Here is a 26,400-nt window from a genome sequence, read left to right as displayed (position 1 = left end):
GTTCTAAAAAAAATGATGCCTTTAAATTAGTTATCCATTTTAATCTCTTTCCCTTGTCCTGATGTCCTATTTCCTTAAAAGTGCTAATGTAGTTTTCCAAGGCCGGGGTAGACGTCAGTCTGCATGAATATAAAATATGTCTTCATTTGGCCTTCATCATGACTGATTTTATACCTGTATCCCACAGCAAAGGGAGCATTGGGGCACCCCTGGGTAAATTCAGTAATGATCTTATAAAATTATTTTTGGCAGTTGCCAAAGTTAATAGCTCAGTATAGCCCCATCGGACGGCTCAGTAAAAGTACTCCCAAAGCCTTTATCTGGTAAATGTTAAGAGCTGATGATATCTGCCTTATTTTTGAAGAACTCTACAGCCTCAAAATCTCTAATGTTTATTGAAAGAGGTTTAAGACACATTTCCTAATTTAGGGAAGCCAGGACATATTTGATGTTAACGTGAAGCCCAAGTAATCAAAGTCAAACACCCTCTCCAAACTACGAACATCCAATTTTATGGAGCCTTCAAATACCTTGTCTGGGTCGATGGACATAAACTTGGTTCTCCACTTTGGTTAAACATCGGTTTAACATTGATTGTGACGTTTGTGCCATTTGAGGTATGAGAAAACTTGTTGGTGTTGGACATCTGCATATTAAGCACTACATGAAGGTACATATGCCAAATGCATAAAAATATGGATATGCAATCATCACCACGGATGCAAAAATGCATAAATCCTGTGGGTCTGCTCATATTGCTCTAACATTCACACTAACATCCGTTCTTGACAATTCTACATGATTCTGTGCATACTTTCTTTTGTGTTGCCACAATGACTGTAATTTGGCTGCAGGTGATGTATACTTCCCCATACACATCACAATGTTACAGAAATCATGGATCACACAAAGACGGCACAGAGATACAAAAATTGATTTGGGATCCCGGAAGCTGTCTGAAATTGGAATTGTACAAATTGAAATTGTACAATAAAAAGTGGTGACATCTCTGTGTTCTTAAAAGATCAACAAACTTGACACACACATATGCATAAATTGTCTACATATGGGATAATGCTAGTCACTTTGCAGAACTGAGCTGGATGGATGTTGAAGGTCAGAGGTATCTAAAATCACATGCTTGAAGAATGCCTTAGACATGTGATGTTTTAAGTATTGCTGGCTAGCATAATCTCATGCCACCTTGCACCATGCCACATGGCTGACACTATTGTCCCTAGGCAGAACAAAGTTGACCTGCAATGGGAAAGGACAGGTATTCACCATGTGTAACTGTAGGGACCATATCATTCTTTTTATATCGTTGGTGCACAATATGCTGACTAGTTGGAATGCATTCAACCTTGAAACAAGGTGCAAGAGTGCATGCTCTGTAAGCAGGTTTGCATTGTTTTGTACTGGAAAGGGAATCTTCCTCCATAAAAACGGTTCCCGAGGCATTTTTAGCTGTCTACATGTGCTGCATAAAGAAGCATGCATAGGAAGTTTATAATAAAAGTGAATTAAACATATATCTCCTCCTTACCCATCACTGGAGGAGGTGTAGCATGTTTGCACCTTTCCCTATTTACATCTAGAAATGATTCAAAATCGATGTGTGTTCAATGTGAACAGACACACACAACCCACAGAACAGCCCCCTGGGTCAGGGTGTAGTGATGTTGCAATAAGATCTGCATTGCATTACACTGGATTGATTAAGCCACTCTGAGGCACACAAAGTGGCCTTGTATTGCTTAAAATAATTGCACTCTAGGTTAAGCCTTGCACTGGAAGCAAGTTGTGTGGTGCAATATCCACCAGACACATTAACAAATCAGCTACGTTGATGTATCTGCTTAACCTAACTAATATAGCAACATACCTACATGCAGATGGCATACACATACGCACCTACAGGGCCTCCAGTCTCAAACCCAAACAGGTAGAACAGATCAGACTCACATGCCATAACATCAGCCCATCAATGCTTCGTTTGGGAGGAGGTGTTTTCTCCTCCAAACACAAGATCCATGTGCTAATTCACTCCCAACAGCATTTATTGTCCTTTGGGGTGTAGCTTTGGCTGCCCCTGCCCCCCAAGGCCACCCGTTGTGGCAGGTAGCACATAATGAGCCAAATCAGACCCCCAACATCTTCCTCTGTAAAATTATTTCCCGTACCCTTCCCCAAAATGGCCCTATTCCTACTTAACAAATTAAACCTTAAAATAATACCCCTAAACTATTAACTATACCTAATCTACACAAACTCCAAAACTTACAAACACCTAACAATACAAAAACAAAAACTTACAAGAAACAATAAAAACACACTAAACTGACACACTTACCAGCGGACAGGGAAACACCAGACACTGACTAGATCACAAACTGCAAAAACTCCTCCAGATACACTCCAAACACCACCACCAACCAGCTCACACTAAAAAACTGTAAAAGAACGTGAAACTAACTTTCACACTTCCTAGTACACAGCCTGCCACACCCACTGCAACACTTCCTGCCTGGGAGAAACCAACATGTTTTCAGCACTTGTTTCATTTTTACTGACACATTGCTACACAAATGTACATTGCGTGATGGATGCACTGAACAGTTGTACTTCTGCAGCTACAGTAAATTCCATACAATGGTGCTAATTTGCACAGATTCCGACCAGCGCAACTGGTGCAATGCACAGGACCTACAGTAGAAGCTGGTACACACACTATTAGGCCCAGTTCCATTGACCTGGAGCTATGGTGGCACTACTTGGTAGGTCAGAGTGACAGGTGGCTGTGTCCAGGTGCTGAAGCTAGGTAGCTGAAAGCCTTTCATGACCCAGAGACTTCATGAGATGAGACCAGGCAGATTTCCTTTGGAGTCATTCTGGGTTCAACGAATACATGTGCAGTCCTTATTACCCAGCCTGGGGAACAGCAGGAAGCATAGCAGGACAGCAAGTCCGGAATCAAGAGCTGAATGCTCACACATCAATTTTCATATGCGTTATCAGGGTACGCACATTGGTGTCTGCCACAATCATTGGTCCATATAAAGTTGGATCCTGGGGCATATGTCCCACTCTTTTAGATTCCTTGATCAACCCAATCTTGCTCTTCCTCTGATGTGCTGAGGCCTCTTCCTTCTGAGTTATCACAGATGCAATACACACTTAGGGAAGCACAGAGACAGACTGGTTCCCCCATACTCCAGTGTATGTACCACCAGACTGCAGTTTTGCTGGATTGTGCAACTCCATATGGTGTAATTCCTCTAATCCTCATGTTTTGACCAGGCAAACATGTCTTACACAGAAAGTGAGCCAAGCTCCTCCAAGTAACGTAGCAGGACAACCACTTCTGCAGTCAGTGTACAGACACAGGACATTCAGTGATCAATGCTGTAATCCACATATATCATGCTACCACCAGCATACTGACATGTAGCGCACACAGTCTGTGAACACTGGGCATCGATCTGCCCTGAGTGCATATGTAAAGATACTACTTGTAAATCCCCTTTGTGAATTCCCAAAGTCTAAATTTACCTTTGTGAATTGAGCCCGCCATATTTTATTTCAAAATCCATCTTTCAGTCAATTTGGATGGGAGCGCACATGTTATGCTAAAGAAGGCCGAAACTATGTGTGACACGAACACCACCTATAGGCAATCTGTGCATTTGTGTTGTTTCTGCTCTGTTGTGAAGGATTTTTAAGTGTACAACATTACAGTTGACTATATGTGGCTTAGCAGATTATTCTCTGGCATTTCATGTAACAGAAATAACATGACATTTTGGAAATTAAACAAGTTTATGCTGCCATAAAAATAAATTTCTTCTGGGCCTTGTATGAATGTAAATATTTCTAATATGCGTAAATGTGTGATTTTGAAAAAGGCCAGCTACCACTGAAAACTCGGTTTGAAGTATCGAAATTGCAGCTGAAGAACAGAGATAAAATTACAAAAACTGGCTTTGGAATTTTGGAAACCCTAAAGTATACATAGGTGGCATTATTACAATTTACATTGGTGGAACTAGTTATAATAAGGCACAGTTGTATAACATTACACCAAATCAGCTAAACACTATGGGCTTGATTTATACTTTTTTAGCGCTGCATTTGTGTCATTTTTTGATGCAAAAGCAGCACAAACTTACAAAATTCAATTATATTGTGTACGTTTACATCACTTTTGCGTCAAAAAATTACACAAATGCTGCACTAAAAAAGTATAAATCAGGCCCTATATTTCAAAGATGAGATGCTAACAAACTCATTGAATACACTCAAGCCAGAGTTCATATAATACAAGATCTAAAAAAAGAGTAACTCCAAAGCAGAGAATATATCTTAAAACACTTTCTTGTAACTTCCCTTCTAACCACTTCACTAGTCAATGGATGGGATTCGTCCCCTCACTAGCCATAATATATCCACCCAATAAACCAACTAACATTCAACCTACACATGCAACTAGCAGCCTTATGAGAACTTCCAAACATGTGATGGCTAAGCCTCATGTGGGAAGCTACCTTTGCATATTCATCCCTCTAACTACTTAAAAATTCTTGGCAGCTAAAAGTTACAGTCCTCACAAATAATCCACTCCCCAACCATAGATAAAATTGGGAGTATAGATACACAATCCATGTCTCAATCTCCCAGTAGTCACGCCTTTCCAGACAAGTAACTGGATAGAAATTCATATACCTCACCAACAGACACACTTCTCTGAGACTTTATGGCTGATTCACAAAAGCATTTATGAGTACAGGAAGTAATACTACTGGGGTTCTCTTTTACATTCTCTTACAAGCCTTTTTTGAATCAGCCCTGAAACATCTATCTGCCTATTAATATTAGTAAACAAATGATATAGGCCTTCCTAAAAGTCATATAGGGATATTCTTTTAAAATGTACATTATAGTTTAATTTAAGATGTTTTGGGCTTGAGTAACAAAGGGTTGTAAGTGTATGTTCTCCAAAATGTCTTTGTATGTATTACCCACACCACCATAACATTTAAGTTCCTTCTTTTTGGGTTAAGTACTAATCCTTTTATATTCCTTGGTTTCTATATATTTTTGTGTACTCTATGAAATATTTATACAAGATAAGGTCAGTGAAAGGATCAGCAATGAACACTTCGATACAATTGAGTCAAAGGATGTAGAGAATCCCACCTTTGCGAAACAGGGTTGAGCTTGACTTTTCGATGATCATTGTTTCGGTTGTGCTGAAATGATTCTTTTTCATTCATCTCAACCAGGGAAAAAAAACAGAAATGTTTTAGAGATGATTCACAAATACTCAAACACCAGGACATGAATACTATCTCATCTTCTTTGCAACTGTGAAGGCCTATTACTAGAAATCAAAGTTTCACATTTAGCATAATTTGATTGAGGTCTATCTACCATCCCCCAAAGGAAATCACAGATTTTTTTAAAGCAATGGATGGAAACACATTTAATTGCACAGTTCAACTCAAAACCAACATCTTTCTTGGAGACTTTAACCTCCCTTGGTGTGATACGACCAGCATATTTCATTCAAAATTCAGTTTACTTCTGCAGCACATCAAGGTTCCTTAAGAGTACATTTAATTATAAATTATCAGGTGGGGCTGAGCTCTCTGCATGGTAAAATACAGGGTGAATTTATGGATTGTCCCTATATTTCTGTGCAACTATATCTTGGAATTTATGGGGAAAAATAGAAGACCAACCACCTACCATTGATACCCCTCTCTTGATAAAAATAAACTGCATCTTGTGTGTGTGGGCCTATTGCCCAGGACAGCAAAGGCTCAGAAATACATCACAGACCATCACGATTTTAGCTTTGAAATTACCATAACACTTGAGATGTGGATAGCTTGTGTATTTGGGCCTGGGCTTGGCCAGCACCCTCAGAAACCTGCAAACCATTGGCTTTGTTAAAAGCTAAAAACCCAGTGGAATTCAGGTTGCTGTTCATGGGTCCAGCATGTTTTCTTGGCCAGAATGTTCTGCAAATATAACTGTGACTAAACATGCCAAATGCTCTCCACCTCTTTATGTGGAGGTGAGTGCAGCATTTGGATCTAGGGCTGGCCAGCACCAATCCTGGGCCCTTCTAAAAAATAGAGTTTAGAGGGATCAAGAAAGATGTGGCATGCATGGATCCCAGGTTATATTCTTGTCTCAAATGTCCTGAAAATATGCTAACTAAGCCTAAAAAGCAATTATCTCTCTCTTTTGTTGGTGGATGGCTGTATTATTTGTCCTGGGGCTGACCAGTACCCATGGAAATCTACACACTTCTGAAATGTGCCAGATGGGGGGATCCAGGGTTGTGTTACTTCCATGAGTCTCGACACATTTTCCCACCCAAAATGCCTTGCAAATGTAAAAGTTGTGATGAAAGATTTAAAGTTTCTCATTTAAATGTGATAGAAAATCCTGGAACTACACAAGCAGCACAAGCCCTCTCAGCCTGCAGTTCCATGCTGCTCCCGATGAAAAAGAATCCCAAATTGCACATTGCCTTATTGTACCTGTCAAGAACTAAACCTTGAACTCTGTGAAGTTAGTGTTGTGTTAATGTGGTCTTCAGAGAGCTACAGTTTTGGCCTCATGAGTGCAGCCAGACAAAAAAAAAAACATGTGGGGTCCCGTATGTGTCAGGAGGGTAAGAAGTTGTCATTGGTCAGAAGTGCCTGAGATTTCTCTCATATAAATATGGGAAAAATTGCATTTTGACTCATAATTTGAGGTGGGCTGGTTATTCTGAAAAAGAAAACCAGCTTAGTACCACCAGCTGAGTATAAATCCACCAAGTGAACGACTCCTGTTAATCCCCTTTAATTACAGAGGGGTTAGCCCTACACTTCCCAATACAAGCAACACTCCTCAAATTAGTGAAATGCTTTCTGTTCATTAAAACATTTTCCAAATGAACAAAATGAACATGAGAAAAAATGAATTACTAAAGTCAATCAAATGACATAATGAACCCAAGCAATGGTAAAACCAATAGGTATGGCTTCAATGTGTTAATTCATGTGGAAAGAAGGATGCATATTTTCCCAGACTATTTGTATGTCTCTTTCTGTGCCCCCTATTTTGTATTCCAATTTCTATTTCCCCACGTTTGCTGTGGTACATTGCACTAGCATCACATGCTGAGGGCATAAAATACAAGTGACATTGAAAGGATCCTGGACCTAGCTGTGCCCCCCAAATGCATGATTTTCTTCATTTTACTTGGAAAGAGGAAAATATGCCTCTAAGGATTGTTTTTGTGCAGGAAGGTGTCTGTTCCTGCGCAAAATAAATCCTACCTGTAACACAGGCACACTTCTTAAATGATACAAGGGTGCCTGCACTGGTGTTAGGTTGCACTGAGTGCTGCAGTGCAAGAAAAGAACAGGAATGTGCCATATCTTGGAAGATATGGTGCATTCCTCCCCTTTCCTTTTCATGCAGCACAGCAAAGTGGTTGTTTTGCATGAAAAAAATCATAAATCTGTGCCATAGTTTCACTTCCTAAATGTTGATTGTTAATGTGACTGTTGCATTTGCTCACTTCATTTCAGCCTGTTATTAAATAACGTCTATGTGTGATGATCAAATTAGTTAATATAACAAGAAAAGGGAAGGCTTTTCTTCCCTTGGAATCCATCAGAATAAACAGAAGCATTCCATGTCAGCAGGTAAACCCTCTTCCTTCTTGGTGCTGGCTATTCTGCGTCAGTATGTGGAGTTCCATCTAGAAGCTGTTTCCTTAAATTCAGTTTTAGCAGGTAGCTCATAGAGTATTCTAGAGCCTTAAACACATATAATGTACTTTAATCAGAATCAGCTTAAAAAGTGATTAGTTGACTAAGTTAGTACACCAATAAAGAGAGTAATCCATCTTTCCCCAGGTGCCAAGGAATTTATGGGCCAGATGAATCAAGCTCCCGGTTTGCATTTCTTAAATAGCTAATTTTAAGAAATCACTATTTTAGAAATGCAAAATGGGATGTATCAAAATTGTGAGTTGGTATTTGCAATTTCTTAAAATTCACAAACGCAATTTGCGATTAGTAAATACAGAATCGCAAATCATTTGCGATTCAGTATCTGAAAATCGCAAATTGCGAAAACGGAAAACCGGAACAGCCTGATGATTTCACAAACAGGAAATGAGTCAGCCCATGCTGTTTCCAGGAGCCACACAAAGTAGCAGACAGGGAGACACAGCCCAGCACCAGGAAGCCAGCCTTGTGATCCAGCCAGGACCAAATCACAACATGGCAACTGATGGGAAGGTGAAGGACAAGGGAGACAGGAAGCGCAAGCTCAAATTCAGTGAGAAGGAATTGGAGGTGCTCACTGAGGAGGTTGACAGGAACCATGACAAACTCTTTGGGAAGAACACACTAAAGGTACCTGAAAGTGAGAAAAGGAAATTCTGGTTGGAAATCAAGACAAAAATCTGTGCAGTGGGTGTTGTGCAGCACTCTGTGGAGGAAATTCACAAGAGATGGTATGACCTGCATTCCTGTGCCAAAGAAAGGGTAGCCACCAGGATAAAGGAGGCAAGGAGCACTGAAGGAGGACCATCCATCCAGTCACCATCAACACCAATGGAAGACATGGTGAAGTCCACACTGCTTCCGAAAGCCGTCAGTGGTGTCATTGCACCTCAGGGACACCCAGCACCAGCAAAGGTAAGGGCAGCAATGATGTGTATCCCTATACGTGCATGTACAAATGCCCCCTAGAAATAGCTATTAGCCTGATGCAGCATGATAAGTAGTCCAGGCAACATCTTACATATAACACAACAATGCATTATGGGAGTGATAGGCCACAATCCGAAAGTCAATAAATCACATTCAAAACAACTTGGTGTTAAGAGAAACAACACAAACATGTCACAGTGATATGATGTCAGAGTAGAAATTGTACTATTGTGCTACTTATTGTGAGATATACATTAATGACATGCTGCACATTGTCGTTGCAGATGTCCCGTACCCTGCTGCATCAGAAACTGGAAATGTGGGGGATGTTGAAACACAGCCACAATCCGACTCCACCAGAAGTGAGTCTCTCAGTATTGCATCAACCAGACACAGGGCAAGGGTGTTACCTCTCCCAGAGTACAACCTGGTCTCAGATGAGATGCCGGATGAACTCCCCACACCACCCTCAGATGACAGATCCACAGGAACGCAGCAGTCCCTGCCCCAGCGTCCGTCAACTCCCCTCAGGAGGGATCACAATGTAGACAGACAGTGCACAGAGGAAAGAGAGGGCCCATCAATCTTTGGTGGACTTGAAGCTTCCATGCTGAAAGTGCAGTGCCTGCAATGCAAATACATGAGGTCAATGCACAGGCAGTTGGCGTCATTCAGTCAGAACATAGGCACAATGAACAAGCATTTGGAGTCACTGCATGAGGGACAGCAAACAGCAGCCGAGAACACAGAGGACTTGACAAATTCCATTAGGGACCTCTGCACTGAGATTCAGCAGGAGCGTGTCAGCCACCGTAGGCGCCATCACCAATTCATGAGAAGGTTTGATGGGTCCTGCAGATCGGTCAATCGGCTTGCTAGCTCAACTGCCATGATGTCACTATGTGCTGTGGGCATTCAGGTGGAGATGGCACACTGCAGTTGGGACGTTGCACGGGGTCTGGTGCAAATAACCAATGTCCTGGAGGCAATGCAGACAGCACGCAGTGCTACATTAGCGAACTGGGTGGGGGAGATAGTGAGGAGTTCTCTAGCCTCAGCAGTCTTACAGCCCCTGTGATGGACCCTAGGTGTCACAGTACCAGACACAGTACTGCCAGTGAACCCGCTACAAGAGGTGCCAGTGAGGCCAGAGAGCACTCAAGTGGGGTGCGTGGAAGTAGGAAGTAATGTGAAGGTCTACAAGGGACTACGTAACATGTACAGTTATACTATGATGCTAATAGTGTGACACAGTTATTTGCACATGGTAGCCTATGCTTCATGGCTATGTCCTAATGACACATACGTTAACTGAAGTCAAGGTAATAAAGTTGCTAACTGCAGAAAGACATACAATTGCAGTAGTGTTGTCATTACTTACATTAGAAATGGTTACGCGTGATGTCATCACATCTTTGCCTGCTCCCTGCTCTACTGGTCATGTCTACTGGGTGATGGGGTGGTAAGGGATCCCCATCTTCATCTGAGTCCTGCTCCATTGGTTCAACAGGTATGCCCCTTCTTGTTGCTATGTTGTGCAACATTGCACATGTGGCCACTATTTTACATGTTGTTTCTGGGCTGTACTGTAGTGCACCCCCACTCTTATGGATGCAACTGAAGCGGCTCTTCAGGAGAACAAATGTCCGCTCCACCACACTGTGGGTTGCCCTATATGCAGCATTGTACCTCCTCTCTGCAGGCATTGCAGGGTTCAGGTAGGACGTCAGTATGTAGGTGCGCACTGTGTGGGCACTGTCTCCTGGAATGAACAGAGGGTAAAATGGGTACTTTTGGAATCTGATGTCACTATTACTTCAATGCAACATAGACATTTGTACCCAGTAGGTCTCCTTCACCAAACTCCCCATCTAGCAGTCTTGTATGAATCCCGCTGTGGCAAAAGATGTAGGAGTCATGTGTGCTACCTGGGTATCTGGCCACAAGATCGGTGATGATGTTAGAGACATTGCTAATCACCTGTATGTTCATGGAATGATGGTTTTCACGGTTCCGATAAACATACTCGGTGGCCGATGGTGGACAGATTGCTACATTTGTCCCATCAATGGCACCTATGACATGAGGGAATTGTACAATCTGATAAAAAATGATTTTCAGTGTTTTAATTCCTGTGGGGTTTTGGGGAATCTTATGTGCTCTTGTATTTTGCTCTACATTGCATTGAGAAATGCATTTAGAAATCATGAGAGGGCACTCTGTGAGACCCCTCCTTCTGCTGCTATGACCCCTTGATAGCTCCCTGAGGCTAATAGGTGCAGAGAGCATAATACTTGCACATGGGTGGGTATGCTGTTGGTCCTGTGTGTGGTGCGCTGCATTATGGTTTGTAGGTCAGCTATCAGGTCAAGTATCTTGGCTGAGCTTAACTTGTACTTCTCATAGATTTCCTCCTCTGTCTGGTCAAAAAGGGTTATGTGCTCCTGTCTCCTCCTCCCTCTCCTCAAACCTGCCAAGCTCCTCATCCTCCTCGCCATCACGTAGAGTGCAGCCAATGTGGAAGAGTGGCTGAGGCATTCTGGGCCTCTTTATATAGGTTGCACCTGGTTACCACCTGATTCAATTTGTGGTCAATTGCATGTGCAAAAGGCCATTCTGAGAATTTTCGCAATTTGCGACTTTGTGATGCATCCCATTGCGATATGGTTTTGCGTGTCGCAATCAGCGTATTGCAAATAGCGACATGAAATACCAAATCGCTATCTGCAATTCACTAAACTGAGCCGCAGTTTGCGGTACGTTGATTGAGTCATATTCACAAAAATTCCAATTTTGCGATTCCGTTTTTTCCCACTGCAAATGCCTTTCAGACATCGCAGGGACCATTTTTGCATTCACAAATGGCCGTTTTTTGCAATTCGCACCATTTGCAAAGGCAAAAAAGCTTGATACATCTGGCCCTTAAACAACTGTCAGCAGTTGTTAAAGTTGTTTGTGATGAGCAATTTTAGTGACATGAGCAATTTTAGTGAAAAGTTATTTGTGTGAATCAGTAATTTTAAGGATGTATAAGACTGCAACTGATGAACTAATAGTTTTGCACTCAAATTTATCTAATTACCTCATTTACAAATGTGATAAATAATGCAGCATAGTTATGCAATATTTTCATGCATGACACCATTTAATTAAAATGAATGCAGTTTCTAGTGTTCTGCACATCTTGCTATTGCTCATCCCCCTCTCAGTCAGCAACCTGCTGAGAGTTCTCTCTCCCCACAGTGCCTCAGAAATTAGAGTGCTATAACACAATCGGACAGTAGTATTTGCGTTGTGTGTTGTGAATGACACTTTCCATCATGTACCTGATATATCATCTGGAAAGGTTTCGGCTGGAAGTTCTGATGCAGGCATGTGGAAGAACATAATTCTATGAGCTATTGTTGAGAAATGTTTCATCTTGAGTTGTACATCTCCGGAGCGCAGTTGCTTAAAAAGCATGCTGAAGATATCTTTTACCATAGGAAATGGGTTAGAATTAACAACCTTTCAGGCATTTTCTCCGAAGCTGACTTAGTTAGAAAATTTCTAACAATTTCTATTGTTTTGTCATAGATAGCAGCTAGCTAATCATTATTAAGATAACTACTAAAAACTACTTCAATCATTATAGTAAAAAAAATAAAGAAGCTAAGGGAGTACAACTGCAAAGTCTCATATTTCCCATTGAAATTATGAATCATCCTGATATTAGAGACATATTTGAGCTGTGTAAATGTATAATTATCTCAAAATCCAACACAGAAATTAGTGAATCCAATTTGGGAGTGTGGTTTTGAAATCTTAAAGATTTGGTGGATGGTCAAAACTGAAGACAGCTATCCACTAAATGTTTGACACCTTCAGATACACTAATGTCGCAGAGGTTCCTCTGAAAGGACAGAGATCGTCTTGGGGCCGGCATTGATCTCTAAATATGTCAGTCTTCTGTCAGTCAAGGTGGTGGAAGTAATGTGCTCCATCTCGCTGAAAAAGTAAAAAGCATCTCACAATAAAGCAGGCTCTAGATCTGATCTGTCTTGATCTTCAGCATTTACTGTAAAATAGCACATTAACATTACTGACTCGATAAAATACAGCTGCCCATCATGTAGAAATTGCTCATGACCAGATCATTTAATTCACCTATTTTTGTGTTGGATTTTAACCAGTTTTGGAAATAAATTCTGTGGCAATAAGAATGATGTCCAGAGGTTTGATGAGGATTATTGCAAGGTGAAATTAATTTTGTGAAGGTTAGTTTTACATAACATTTCATATACCTTTCTATTTGTTTTAAAAATTGATTTTTTCATACCTGCTTAAAACACACTAAAGTCTTAGTATAATTGATCATTTACATGCATTTTAAAAGCATGGTCATAGTGTTCTACCATTTTGACACAATGCTGAATTTGTCTAACTGTTCTAATAAGTGTACAATGAAGTGAGAACAGCAAATTTGATGAAGATAGCTTTTTCACAGTATCTTATGATGGAGCCTTTAAGGTCTTCTCACATTCTTCAACAAGAAGTTGTTTCATTTGTACCATATAGTGTCTTTACTCCATAAACTTGCATTAAGAAAAAAGTGTATAAATGTAGCACTAACATATATGGAAATTAGCATTACATGTTCCAATCCTCCAGGGGCCAAAGATCTGGTCCTTTGAAATGTAAATCCACATTTGCAGTTTTGATATTTGCTGGCTATTTTGCATTCAACATGTTGTAGAATCATATCAGCTTTCTAGAATGTTTGTTTTCTTTTACATAGTGTGTTTTGGTCCATGAAGCATCTACACTCATTGAAGAGACAGCTTGCTCTTGCCTGGTCTTTATAGGACCACCCCCATAGGCCGGCCACTTCACCACCCCAATTAGGGACGGCAGAGGAAGTTGTGGTGGCATGTCTGTACTGGTGCTTGGCTGGTGGTATGTGTGGACTCTGCATTTAGGTGGTGACATAGCACTTTATAAGGTTAACTGTTTGCTCTTGTCATTTGCATTTGTGATTGTAATGTTTTCTTATTCTTTTTATTCTAGTGCAAAGCTTTTGATTTTCTTTGCTGTGACTCCTGCTTGTGGTTTTGGCATTGGTAGACCTGCAGTTGTGTAGTTGCATGTGTTTGGCATCAAAAACCTTTTGTACTGTTTTCTCTAAATAAGTATCATTTCTCTGCATTAATGTGTTTTTGTAAATGGTATAATAATAGCTTCATATTCAGCTTCTATTTTATTTTGTGTGAAATTCTCTTTGAGTTTATGCATGATGTGTATTGTGTTGTCTTATATGTCATTTTATTTTGTTTTTCCTTTTTAGTTGGATATCACTATTGCTTACTGTGTCTTTGCAGAGTAGGTGCTGGTGAGCCAAGCTGTGTCGTGGTAAGTGAGTGGCATTGGTTTTGAGTATATACGTCTTTGTGATAATGCCACACTTTGCTTATCACTTATTTTACACAGTTTGTTATTGTTCACTTATTTGTCAAGTTACTTTTATAAGTAAAGATTATGGCTAGCTGCAGGATTACAGCTCAGCAGGTTGTTGGTATGCTTTTCGAATCTTCCTATGACCATTATTATGAGACTGACTCTGCATCTAAAGCAGAGGAGGCAGTGCAAGATTCTGTCAGTGAATTTTCTGTCCAAGAGCAATCATCTGGTGATGACGCCACTCTCAGAAACAGTAGTTTATTGGAAGGTATACTGTAGAAAGAGACATCTGGATTGCATCCTGGGGCTAAAAGGCTTCAGGTTGGAAGTGTTGAACTCTGGGTTGCCCCAAACATGGTGCAACCAGTGTTGCCTGCCTTTACTTGTTTTGCAGGGTGTACAGTGAATGCAGAAAACTATTTGCCTCTAAATTTCTTTCAGTTCTTTATGAGCGATGTATTTTGAGATGAGACTGTTGACCAGACTAATTTGTATGCTGAATGGTATTTGAGGGATAACAGTGCCAGACTTCAGCTTTACTTTTGAGCTAGCCATTGGACACCAACAAACCTGGATGAGTTGAAAAAGTACTTGGATTACAAATTTTGATGGACTTGATAAAGAAAGCCTTCACTCTCTTCATATTGGTCTCCTAGTCTCTTAATGGCAATAGTTATATTTCCTGCAACCAAGAGTAGTGATCAGTATTTGCTTGTACTTTGGATGATGCATTTTGTTGATATTACTTCAGCATTGCTGCAAGATCACCCTGATAGTGACTGTCTTTTTTCCTTGATCACTTTGCAGATACATTTTCAGGGATCTATGTCCCAGGGAAAGAAATAGCTGTGGATGAGTTTGGTCCTGTTTAAGGGCTTGTTTAGTTTTTCGGCAGTACATTCCTAGCAAGAGGACACGTTTTGGAATTATGATGTATATGTTGTCAGTGATGAGGACTGGGTATGTCTATAATTTCAAGCTGTACACGTGTAAGTATTCCAGTATTGACCCCCCTAGTTGTCCATCCACTTTCAGAGTTAGTGAGAAAATTCTATGGGGACTGGGTAGAGGACTTTTTAACAAAGATCTCCATTTATATGCAGATAACGTCTACATTGGCGTGCAGTTGATCAGGAATCTGGTCAAAGAAGACACTGTTCCTAGTGGCACAATCCACTCTAACCGTAAAGGTTACCCAAACATGCTTGTTTGCCAAAAACTTAAAAGGGGGCAGTGCAATGCCTTGCATAGTGATGAACTTCTAGCTGTGAAATTTGCAGGCAGGAGAGATGTCTGCAAGCTAACTGCCATCCATGATGAAAGTACTTCACCTGTGACTGTGACAGGTTGCTGTAGCGTGCAAACCTGTGTGCATTTTAGACTACAATAAGCACATGGGTCATATAGATAGAGTAGATCAGAGGTTGGAACCTTACACTGCTGTTTGTATGGCTTATATTTGTTGTAAGACGTTGGCTATCCATGTATTCCATTAAGCAACCTTTAATGCTTTTGCTGTATTCAAGGATTGTTCTCTAGACTTAAAGGTGGCATTTGTTCAGTTTCAGCAGTCTGTGATAGACCTTGTTGTAGTGGAGCAGGCAAGTGTTCTAGAGATTGACTGGTGGAGGATGTAGCCAGAATGAAAAATTGTCACTTTCCTGATCACATCTCTCCCATGTCCAGAAAAGACTTTCTTAGTAGGAGATGTAGAGACTGTCTCTGACGAGGTGTGTGGAAGTAGAGTCACATGTACTGCCCTGACCGTCCTTCTAAACCTGGACTGCGTGTGTCCACATGTTTTAAATTGTACCACATGCACCAAACCCAAACATTTTGAAAGCAACCATGAGGATAAAAGAAAACTGATTTGTTTGTGTTGTTTTGTATGTTTTGTTCAGATTTCACTGTTGACATTAGTGTGATACATTTAGTTAGAGCTGCTGTGTTTGATGTTCTATCTTGCATTTATTCAATTGGTTTGTGTTTTCTTTTTTGTTAATAAAATGTGATGAAGGTGTGCATGTACTCATACTTGGCTGGTGGTGTGTGTGAACTGTTGCTTAGCTGGCAGTGTGCATGGACTAGTTCTTCACTAGTGGTGTGTGTAAACTGACACTTTGCTGTGGTATACATGGACCGGTGCTTGGCTGGCAGTGTGCGTGAGCTGGCACTTGGCTGGTGGTGTGTGAGCCGGCATTAGGCTGGTGAGGTGTGAGTGGTGGCTTGTTGCTGGTAACTACACACACTGCTAGCCAAATGCCAGTCCACACACTCTGCCAGACACCAGCCGGTGTGATTGCTGTATCAGACATGTGGACGTACGAAAATGATGGGCCTGTGGATGTCTCTTTTTGTTAATGTGAGTGTTGTAATGCTCTGGTCCCATGGCTTGTGGTGTGAATGGTCTTGTGTGTGTCATGTATGGAAGGTGCGTGAATGGCCTGTAAAGCAATTGGTGCATTGTTGCGGCTTTACAGCTCACAAGCTGTGAGTCATTGGTTCAGTTTTTTAAGCTTTCACTTATTAACATTGCATTTCATTTTTCTGAAATATTTTGTTAATTAAATTGTACATGCTGCACCTTCACTCACGTACTGGCACAAATTTCCTACCACCCAGCGTTCCACTTGGTTTCTCAATAAAAATGATATTCACTTCTGTGGATGTCCAAAGCAGAGTCAAACCAATAACATATCAAACAACTGTACGTTTGGACCCACTTTGGTTTCCCCTCAATCTCTACACGTTTTTGACCCTTCCCTGTTGCAGACACTTGGCCCACCTACGCAAGTGAGGTATCATTTTTATCAGGAGATTCAGGGGAAGGCTGGGTGGTAGAAAGTTTGTGCCAGCTGGTTATCTCACACAGAAAGATGAGGAAAATTTTATTTTGGGAGACTAAGGTGAATGGTGGGAGGAAGAAAGTTTGTGGATCTCTGCTGATATCAAAACTTTCTCTCACAAAACTGTAAGGAGAATGTGTTTTTGAGACAAGTGTTGAGGTTTGCAAGGGTTTCTGGGTGAAAAAATGTTGTGGCTGAAAACATGTTGTGGCAGTCACACAGGTCAGCCCACTCTAGCTACCTGTGTGTCTAGTGTTCAACAATGTACAGGTTTCCATAGACGGTGGCTGAGCTAGGGCCCAAAATCCACAGCTAGGCACATTGCAAAGAAAAGGTCAGTTTCCAGTGGAAAAATGTGATGTGTCCAGGTTTTGTTATTTGCCGTTTCCTATCACGGACACCAGGCCTACCAACACAAGTGAGATACCATTTTTATCAGGAGACTTGTGGGAATGCTGGGTGGAAGGAAGTTAATGGCTCCCGCCAGATGAGAAAAATGTGTCTTTTTAGACAAATTTGAGGTTTGCAAGGAATTCTAGGTATCAGAAGCTGGTGAGAGACACACATGTCACCCAATCCTGAATTCCCCTAGGTATCTAGTTTTCAAACATTTACAGGTTTGCTTGGTTCCCTAGGTGCCAGCTGTGCTAGGTCCCAAAATTCACAGCTAGGAAAGGGTCAGTTTTGAGTGGAAAAATGTGATGAGTCTTGTTGAGTTTTGGGCTTCTTCTTGTCACAGGCACTAGGCCTACCCACACAAGTGAAGTAGCAGCAAATGGGATAAATGCACACCTGTTCAGAGTGCCCTTGGAAAGTCTGTTATTTCAAACTGAACTATGTCTTTCCTTCTTGAACTAGTATAATTGTCCTATTATTAAAGATGGAACCTGGGAGACCCTGGGACTCACAACTGATCACCTACAAGGATAAACTCTGTTAGTGACTGTAAATCAGGAAAGTTGTCATTTTGTATTGGCTTTTGGGTCGTAGAAATTGTACTTTGGTAGGAAAAGTGCTTGCATTTTTACATGATCTGTTGTGTCCCATAGGTTTCACATCAGCACCTTCAAACTTGTGTGGGTGAGATTCATAATTCTCTTAAGTGTGGCATTTCCTGTTCCTCCAAGTAACCCAATGTGTAGGCATGAGTCAGCTGCCTGTGACAAAGGCAACACTCAAAAATGGTTGATAACTTCATGATAAAATTAGAGGAGGTACCTCCAATCAGAGACAAATGAGAGTAGACAGCAGATGCAGCACATTCTATGAGGAGAAGGTACAGGGTCAGGGGACAATGAACCTTTCAGCATGTCATTCAGAGGAAGAGACAGAGGAGAAGGGGCCATCAAGTGACGTCAGAGCCCTCTTAGGTTAGTTACAGTAGTAATTTTAGTTTCCAGTTGTGTGTGGACCCATAGGATGCTTTGAGTTATGAGATAGCATATACCTGTTTGATGTCAGTCTCGTAGAGTGTGCCTGGAAATAAACCCCAGGTTGAAAAAGGAAGACAAATTAGGGGTCTGAAACAGCCTATTAGCTTCAAGGAATCATAATTAAAGGTAACGGCGGATTTTGTCAGGTTTGGGCTAAGTATTACTACTTGGGTGCCTACAGCATATGCACTTATGGGAGGGGGGACTGTGATAGTGACAGATCAGTGTTGAGTTTCAGACATATGGAATCGTAGGGATTCAAGTAGAAGTTTTTGAGTTGCCAGTAGCTCCCACAATGATGGGACAGGGCAGTGTTATGTCAGGACATCTGTGTCAAGGTAAGACACTCTTAATATAATGCCACAAATCACCTCCTACATTCCTAAACTCTCTAGTACCTCATTAGCCCCTGTACCTCCACTATTGTGAAGTCCACATATTTTGTTACATGGTTTGTAATGCTGTACCCTTTTTTACAGCACTCTGTTGCTTTGCAGTTATATTTGAGTTCTATAAATACCATGCTTGCAGTGGTATAACACAAAATAATGCCTCTTGCCTCGCTGATTGAGAAGATGGGCCCCTGTGTCCTCCATAACTTAGAGGTATTCATTGGCCTTGATCTGAATGGGGGACCCTTGAAGGGTTGGGTTAGTCCCTGAAGGGCAGGAGGCTCCCTATGCTGCAGGGTCTGCTGTAGCCAGAGTTACCCCCCTGCATGCATCAATATCTATATGTAGCGTCACAATGGTAACTCCGAACATGGCCATGTAACATGTCTAGGATCACAGAATTGTCACCCCAATACCATGCTGGTATTGGGGGGACAGTTCCATGCATCCACGGGGCTCCAGCATAGAGCCCAGGTACTGCCAAACTAAATCTCTGGGGTTTTCTCTGCAGCTACCGCTGCTGGCAACCCTCAGACAGATTTCTGCCACCCTGGGGCCTAGGCAACCCGGTCTCAGGAAGGCAGAACAAAGGATTTCCTCTAAGAGAGGGTGTTACACCCTCTCCCTTTGGAAATAGGTGTTAAGGGCCTGAGAGGAGCGGCCTTTCCTGGCCTCTTGAAATGCTTTGAAGGGCACAGATGGTGCCCTGCTTGCATAAGCCAGTCCACATCGGTTCAGGGATCCCCCAGCCCTGCTCTTGCGTGAAACTGGACAAAGGAAAGGGGAATGACCACTACCCTGACCAGCACCTCCCCAGGGGAGGTGCCCAGAGCTCCTACAGTGTCTCCCAGACCTCTGACATCTTCAACGCAGAGGTGTGAGGGCACAATGAAGACCTCTGAGTGGCCAGTGCCGGCAGGTGACGTCAGAGACCCTTCCTGATAGGTGCTTACCTCTCTCTGTAGCCAATCCTCCTCTGAGGGTTATTTAGGGTGTCTCCTGTGGGTTTCTCATCAGATATCGAATGCAAGAGCTCACCAGAGTTCCTCTGCACTCCCCTCTTCGACTTCTGCCAAGGATCGACCGCTGACTGCTCCAGGACACCTGCAAAACTGCAACAAAGTAGCAAGAAGACTACCAGCAAAATTGTAGTGCCTCATCCTGCCAGCTTTCTTGACTGTTTCATGGTGGTGCATGCTCTGAGGGCTGTCTGCCTTCACCCTGCACTGGAAGCCAAGAAGGAATCTCCCCTGGGTCGACAGAATCTTACCCCTGCCAACACAGGCACCAAACTTCTGCATCACCGGTCCTCTGTGTCCCCTCTCATCTTGACGACCATGGTCCCTGGAATACAGGACCTGCATCCAAGTGTCCCCGACAGTCCAGTGGCCCTTCTATCCAAATTTGGTGGAGGTAAGTCCTTGCCTCCCCACGCCAGAAAGTAATCCTGCGTACTGCGTGAACTGCAGCTGCTAGGACTTCTGTAGGCTTTTGCAAGACTTCCATTGTGCACAGCCTAGCCCAGGTCACAATCACTTCGTCCTACATTGCCCAACTCGCTGAGTTGGACTCTGACTTTGTGGTACCCTCTTTTGTTGTGCTGAGATGACTGCCATGCTCAGATCTTCTGAAATGCCTGTTCAGGTGCTTCTGTGGGTGCTGCCTGCTTTTGCGTGGGCTCTCTGTGTTGCTGAGCACCCCCTCTGTCTCCTGCTCCAAGGGGCGACCTCCTGGTCCTTCCTGGGCCCTGACAGCACCCAAAATCCCCAACTGCGACTCTTACAGCTAGCAAGGTTTGTTTGCGGTCTTTCTGCATGGAAATAACTCTGAATCGTCCAGCACGCCGTGGGATATCTTCTGACCAAAGGAGAAGTTCCTGGCACCTTCCGTTATTGCAGAATCTTTGGCTTCTTCCACCTGGAGGCAGCCCTTTTGCACCTTTATCCGGGGTTTAGTGGGCTCCTGCTTCCCTGGACACTTGCGTGACTCTTGGATTCGGTCCCCTTCTTTTGCAGGTCCTCAGGTCCAGGAATCCGTCTTCAGTGCTTTGCAGTCAGTTGTTGTCTTTGCAGAATCCCCTATCTCAACTTTACTGTCTATCTGGGGTAGTAGGGTAACTTTACTCCTACTTTTCAGGTTCTTGGGGTGGGGTATCTTGGACACCCTTAGTGTTTTCTTACACTCCCAGTGACCCTCTACACACTACACTAGGCCTGGGGTCCATTCGTGGTTTGTATTCCACTTTTGGAGTATATGGTTTGTGTTGCCCCTAGGCCTATTGTCTCCTATTGCATTCTATTGTGTTCTACAGTATTTGCACTACTTTGCTAACTATTTACTTACCTGATTTTGGTCTGTGTGTATATTTTGTGTATATCACTTACCTCCTAAGGGAGTGTATCCTCTGAGATACTTTTGGCATATTGTCACTAAAATAAAGTACCTTTATTTTTAGTAACTCTGAGTATTGTGTTTTCTTATGGTATAGTGGTATATGATACAAGTGATATAGCAGGAGCTTTGCCTGTCTTCTAGCTCAGCCTAAGCTGCTCTGCTATAACTACCTCTATCAGTCTGAGCTGCTAGAACACTACTAATCTACTAATAAGGGATAACTGGACCTGGCACAAGGTGTAAGTACCACAAGGTACACACCATAAGCCAGGCCAGCCTCCTATAAGTAGTCCACTGAAGACTGGACAGTATGCACGTCAGCCTCTTGTTTGAAGATTTAGAACAGGGGACAAAGCAGGGATATAGAAGCCTTGGAGAGGTGACAAACCATATTCAATGCCTCGCCAACTTCCACGTACTACAGCAAGTGGCTATTTGAAAAGTTTGCTTGGAGCCTGAGATCAGGCTGATGTTCCAGATACCAAGGCACACTGTGCTAATCATGATAGTTGGGGATGAGAGTATAGATCAGTCTCTTGTAGGCACTGTCTGAGCTGCAGAGCAAGAGGAAACTGCTAGAGTGCTCATCATGTAACCATTCATCTACCCAATAATTTATACATCCACTCACTTGTCCATTCCCTCATCCATCCCTACACTCATCCATCAACCAAGTTATTCATCCATCTGTACGTTCACTCACCCATCCATGTACTCCTCGCACATCAATCACCCTTTCAGCCATTGATCTGTCCATTCCCTCTATACACACATTCACTCTTACAGCCACTCATTCAACGTTCACCCACTTAGCCATCCTTTCACTCACCTCTTCTTCCATCTACACACTCTAGCATGCAGCTACCCCCATTCTTGTATTCATGCATTCGCCCATTCACAAGCACAAATCTGCCACTCAATCCAGAAGCATCTTTACTTCTGAAATGTAGAAGATGAGTTTACTTTGTCAATGACTGTGTTTTTTTTCTCAGAGGTCAGCCATTCTTGAGCAACAACATCAAATAAGTTTAGTTTAAGTTACTGGATTTATAGAGCGCGTGGCTTCCCGGCAGCTTCCCATCGCTGATGCAAAACCAATAAACTAAGTGAGGGTCTATATTGAAAATAGTAAAGTCTTCTACGAAAAGAAAGTTCTGAATTATCTCGGCGGAGTTCCAGAGGAAGTGAATTCTAGGGATTGGCTTCTATAAAGACAAAGGATCTGCCTCCCCATCTTGCTTTCTTAACACAAGGCGTATTAATTAGAGAAGCTAATGATGATCTAAGTGACTTCTGAGGAGTATAGAATGTTACGATCCTCCCGAGGAAGGCTCGAACATTATTATGAAGGGCTCTGTGCACAGTGCACATGGCTTTATCGTTAATACGTTGTTCAATGGGAAGCCAGCGGAGAGAGACTAAGGCTGGTTTGGCAGAAAGATGTCAAGGGATGTTCATAAGTAGGCGGGCAGCTGTATTTTGCACCACCTGCAATCTCTTTGATACATAACGAGGTGAGCTCAAGAAGAGCACATTCCCATAGCCTAGGTGTGACAATGTTAGGGCCTGGATGATGAGTCTTTTGGCCGGGAAAGGGAAGACCTTAAAGATTTTCCTAAGGATTCTTAACAGACTGAAACATGCGGATGCAAGTTTTTTGGAATGACATTCCATTGTGAGGTGAGAGTCCAACCAAAAACCTAGGATTTTTATATTCTCTTTTGGCGGGGGAGATTATTTAACCCTTCCGGAGCTAGAGCAGGGGACTTAGAGATAGAAAGATTCCCTACCATCATTCCCTCTATTTTCTCGTTGTTAAGTTTGAGTTTACAGTCAGCCATCCATCTGGCGACACCCTCAAGACAGGATGATAGACTAGCCTGCTCTGAGTTAGTCTTGTTAGAAAAAGAGAACACCAACTGGGTGTCATCGGCATAGTATACTAAGGCTAGACCGTAGAGTTCTACGATCTTAGCCAATGGAGACATATAGATATTAAAAAGGGTGGGGCTCAAGGAAGAGCCATGCGGGACCCCAAATCTGAGGCGGAGATTGTTGGAGAAGAAGGAACGATCCAAAACTTGAAAGGTCCTATCTCTCAAAAAAGAGGAGAGCCATAGCAATATATTGTGGTCCACAGTATCGAATGTGGTGTCAAAGTCTAATAGAATGATTTCTGGGTATCCACCTGCATCCAGCCATTGTTGTGTGTCTTCTGTAACAGCCAAGAGGGCAGTTTCAGTACTAGGTTGAGGTGGTCTAAACCCCATTTGAGTGTGATGAAGAAGATTATGGTCTTCAAGAAAACCTGTCACCTGTCTGTTGACATGTTTTTCAATTATTTTAGATGCTATAGGGAGGAGAGCAATCGGTCTATAGTTACTAAGTAGAGATGTATGAAGCCTTAATAAAGGTTTAACAACTGCATGTTTCCAGTGTTGCGGTATGTTGCTGGATGTAATTGATTGATTAGGAACATCGGTTAAAAAAGGGACTGTGATATCATAGCCCAAGGCTAAGATATAAGAGGTGGCAGGGTCTAAAGGGGATCCAGATTTTATAGTGCATAAGTGATTTCCTACTAAAGTTTCTTTAAGTGGCCAAAAAACTGAAAATATGGTTCTGGGAAGATGAGATTCATCCTGAGCTACCAAATTGACCTCTTGGGAGGAATAATTAGGGAAGGTTGAATGAATATTGAGAATTTTCTTTTGAAAGAAATGTACCAGATTATTCTTGTGTTTCTTGGAGGCTTCCGTTAGGTTACCAGCAGACGGATCCTGAATGATCTCTTTAAAAATGAGAAAAATCTCTTTTGGGGAGTTGGAGGACTGTTCTATTCTAGGAGCATAGAACGCTGCCTGCACGGATTTAATTGCCGCATGGAAGGATCTAATCGCTTTCCTATATTTGAGTTTGGAGACATCATCATAAGTCTTCCTCCACCTTCTTTCAAGTTTGCTTACACTCCTTTTTTAACTGCCACAGCTGGGGAGTCAACCATGGTGATTTCTTTTGGTGAGCACTTCTAAAGACAGTCTTTGTCGGTAGTATAGCGTCAGGGGAGGTGGAAATCCACTTGTTAAATTTGTCTTCTGAGCATGGCCAAAAGGTGAAAGGAGTAGGACGAGTGTTTTCTAAGGTGACCCTCCATTCACTGTGGCTCAGCTTTGACCACTAACAATAGGTTAGCTTGTTAGGCTGTTGGTGTATAGGGGCGGAGGAATTGGGAAGTGTAAGCGTAACTAAGAAATGATCAGACCAAGGGAAGAGGAGCTTGAGCTGATAAGTTTGTGATGTTGCTGAATAGCAGATCAATTGTGTGACCTTTAAAATGAGTAGGGCCATTTATCAACTGTGTCCGATCTAGCGCTGCTAGGTCAGTGACTAGGGATTTAGAGGATATTTTGCTCACCTCATCCACATGGATATTGAAATCAGCAAGAATGGTGAAGCTGGAGATCCTGCTGACTAGATCTGCTGTTAGAGAGAGTAAAAGTACCATTAATTGCTAATGAAAAGGACAAACTTTCACAATCAGGTATAGATAGAGATTTGGTAAGGCAGTTGATCAAGGTTTTATGGATAATGGCAACCCCCCAGCCCTTGGAATGAGGTCTATCTAATTGATGTATCAAATAATCCTGAAGCAGGGCCAGGGCTACATCAGGGGAGGATCCCTCAAATAACCAGGTTTCTGTTAAAAAAAGAGCCTCTGGGGCATAGTCACTCATTAATGATTGAATATGTATTTTGTGGGCAGGTAAGGACTGAAAGTTACCTAATAAGAATTTTCTGGCTAATTCTTTATATTTCCTCTGATGCAGCGGGAGCCTTAATTGGGAGATCAAGATTTAAAGGATGCTGACGAGTTCATGGTATAGTTCCTAAATGTCAGACATTGGTGTACTTAGTAGACTAGTTTCTTTAGGCCTAAATGGGTAGCATTTCTGGCCCCTGGTCCCGGCCAGGCACGGATGGGAGCAGATGGATCTGCCTTTGGCACGCCAGCAGCGCATTTGCTGCACGCGTCCGCCGCATGAAGCCCCTTATAATGGGCTGGGGAGGCAGCTGGTTCCACGATTAGGCCACCTCTCAAGATGGCGGATTTAATCGGTACCAAATTGAGGGGAAAAAACGACAGTCACGAGGAGCAACAAGGGGACCGATGGGTACTGAGAGGGGCATGCAACCAGGGGAGTGGGAGGCCAAAAGAGCACTAATCGTGCAGTAACAACTTTAAGAACAGATCACAGCATGTGAGGCAAGTGATAAATAGGCCCTCATTACAACCCTGGTGGTCGGTGTTAAAGCGGTGATAATACCCCCAACAGGCTTTCAGTAAGAAAAATGGAATTGCGACCACGGTGGAAACCACCAACATAGAAAGCCACTTTAACACTCCGACCGCCACTGCGGTAACAACAAACACCGCGGCGGTATCCGCCAGCAGACAGGCGGAAGACAATGTACCGCCCACCCCATTACAACCCGCCCATCCACCAGCTTTTCCGAGGCGGTACCAACACCATCAAAAGCACGGCAGAAACTGAACACAGAAGGGAATCCACTCACCTCTCGACACTCAATGAAGAACTAGGACACCATGGAGCCGAATTACAGGTGTTACCAATGTTGGTGTATCTTGTCATCTACCAGGAGTATAAATGGCAGCGGCGATGACCAGGGTGAGTACTACACCTAGCACGGAGGGGAGGGGAGGAGGAAAAAGAGAGTGACACACACACACACAACACACAACACCCCGCCCCCACCCTCACACCCAACACCAGACACACAAACACATGCATCAACACTACATATACACCTTGTAAACCTCTGGAATAACACAAGGACAAAATGAATGGAGTCAAATGAGTGTCATAGTAGAAATTGTCAAACATATACGTTACAAATTCAAAAACAGTATTTACAATACATACAATATGTACATAAGGCAGTACATTGTCCACTCAAAATGTCCGTGGGCCACTGGGCCAAAACGCATAGGCCAAGCCCACACTTGACTCCTGCCTCAATATGGCGAGAACACTGCAGGGGCATCAGGTCGAAAACACAGAGGCACCTCAGGGGGACTGGTAAGGAGGGGCACCTCAGCCGGAAGATGGTACTACGCCACTGATCCTGGAGGGGGCACCATGGCCACAGCGAT

The sequence above is a fragment of the Pleurodeles waltl genome, chromosome 2_2 (assembly GCF_031143425.1).
Source record: "Pleurodeles waltl isolate 20211129_DDA chromosome 2_2, aPleWal1.hap1.20221129, whole genome shotgun sequence".
Taxonomy (NCBI): Eukaryota; Metazoa; Chordata; class Amphibia; order Caudata; family Salamandridae; genus Pleurodeles; species Pleurodeles waltl.
The sequence above is the reverse complement of the archived record's forward strand: the minus strand, read 5'-3'. Positions refer to the sequence as shown.